The following is a 2,194-nucleotide window of genomic DNA, read 5'->3' as shown; positions in this document are numbered from 1 at the left end:
AAAAAAATTACTTATTTTCACACACACCCACATTTATATATCTATATGCAAACAGAGAAAATCATACACGAATAGATTGGATAAGAATTTAGGCAAAAGACCAATAATTTCGGGGAAGAAGATGAGTCGATCACATCGGCACAAGTGCTCAACTAGTACTTATTTTATCGACCACAAAAGGATGAAAGGAAATCGACATCAGTGGAATTTCAATTCAGATCGTAAAGATGGACGAAATACCGCCAAGCATTTTGCCCGGCGTGCTAACGATTCTGCCAGCTCACCGCCTTCATACACGTCTAAATTAAAAGTAATTTAATTATAGTTGGTAATAAAACTGTATTTTACTATATGCATCGTTATATTTTATTTTGCGATGTCGGTTTTCTATTATGTTTCAATTTTCCTCCTCCAGAATACATTTATTTCTATTTTAATTTGTCACTTGAAAATGACACTAGCAACCGTAAGAACCGCAAATGATAAATAATATTACTAATATTTATTATGTTAATTATATTATCATTTTCCTTCTAACTGTTGTTGTTGTTGTTATTATAATAATAATAATTATTATTATTATCATTATTACTATCAGCTTAATTAGTATTATCATCATAATTATTATTCTCTGTTTTAATTATTATATGAATAAGCATGAAATTACACAAGCCTGACATGTCCATATTTTCTTTTCGAAAATGTTAGCAATTCAAACCAAACCGATATTTCATGTTATTTATTTATTACTTTTATTTTTGATTCGAAATTTCTACAATTTGCGTCAGGCAGCACTTTGGCTTCCGTTTTCATATTTTGGTTTGCTTTCTTCTTTTGCATGGCATGCAGAAGTTACTTTCTTGTTGATGTTAGAATTTAGTTGAATTATTAATTAATGATAAAAGTATAATTAATTAAATAAATGATTATATTAATTATATTAACCAAACATGGCTTTCAAAAGATATTGATTTTTGCTTTTGATATATTGAAATGGAGTACACAATGAATATAACATCAACAACAACAACAGCAATAACAACAATTACAACATCAGGGACAAGGAATGTCGCAACAATGGTTTCTTAAAAAAAACACCAGCCCATCGATTTTTGAAACGAAAATATAAAATCCCTTAAAACCGCTACATCTTATTACCGGTATCGATTTTAGTTAAACAGTTGTGATGAAGTGCATAGACGAGTCAATGGAAATACAGTGCTTAAGCTGGGCCTTATGGATCTAACGTGTGTGTAAACTCATAAATTTTTATCTCAACATGTCAGAAGTTTTCGTAAATATGCAAGAAATCCAGTGGACAACATTATCACTTTTTTTTTTATTAACAATGCAGGCATGAATCTCGTTTTCTTCAGCATTACCTTTCATCATTCTAGGATCATGGTAATATATAGCAGTCTATTTCGTTGCAAGCTTTCTGGAGATATTTGGCTTGAAGGTAATTTCGAGAACTTGAAAAGGGCCATGAAGATTATATTTCCTCCATAGGCTAGATCATTTAAAAAAGGGCTTTTGTTCTTATGTTCAAATTCCTATGTTCGAAGACGTGATAACATGGTGGTTTCATTGTTTATTGTATTTAGTTCCGTCCCTCTATACTTTATCTCGACTCTCCTGCTTTTAGCGTTCCACTTTCTCGTTTCTGAGCTTTGAATATAAGTAGCAGTAACATATTTGTAATTCGATCCATTCATTAATACGCTTCCATATAAATTTATGATCAGCGTAGCGTTGTGTGTCTATATGGGACGGAAATTGTTTCGCAACTATGAAGATACGGGTTCGGTTTCGTTCCTGCTCTGTGGGAATGTTTCAATACTCTCTCTCTCTCTCTCACCACACACTCTCTGTGCATAAACATACATAGGTATACACACACACGCACACAAACATACTGTGTGTGTATACATACATTCATACATACATACATACATGCATACATACGTATGCATACAACCATACATACATACATACATACATACATACATACATACGTACATACATACATACATACATACATATGCATACATAAATACACATACATTTATATATATCAGCTGCTCTTCATATTCGAGTGTCTGATGAAGCTATCAGGTGTTATTCAGGACTCATCTATGAGTCCTCTACTTCTTATAGCACAAACAACTGTCAGCTAATACAGTTCATAAGATAA

General features: G+C 32.0%; 1 long non-coding RNA gene across 1 annotated transcript in view; it reads left to right on the top strand.

The window, feature by feature from the left end:
* LOC128250119 (uncharacterized) overlaps positions 1-2,194 on the top strand; it is a 43,099-nt gene that overhangs the window by 29,859 nt on the left and 11,046 nt on the right. The gene's annotated exons all lie outside the window — the stretch shown is intronic.

Source organism: Octopus bimaculoides, chromosome 19 (assembly GCF_001194135.2).
Source record: "Octopus bimaculoides isolate UCB-OBI-ISO-001 chromosome 19, ASM119413v2, whole genome shotgun sequence".
NCBI classification, from domain to species: Eukaryota; Metazoa; Mollusca; class Cephalopoda; order Octopoda; family Octopodidae; genus Octopus; species Octopus bimaculoides.
Note: the sequence above shows the minus strand (reverse complement) of the source record. Positions and strands in the feature narration are given on the sequence as shown.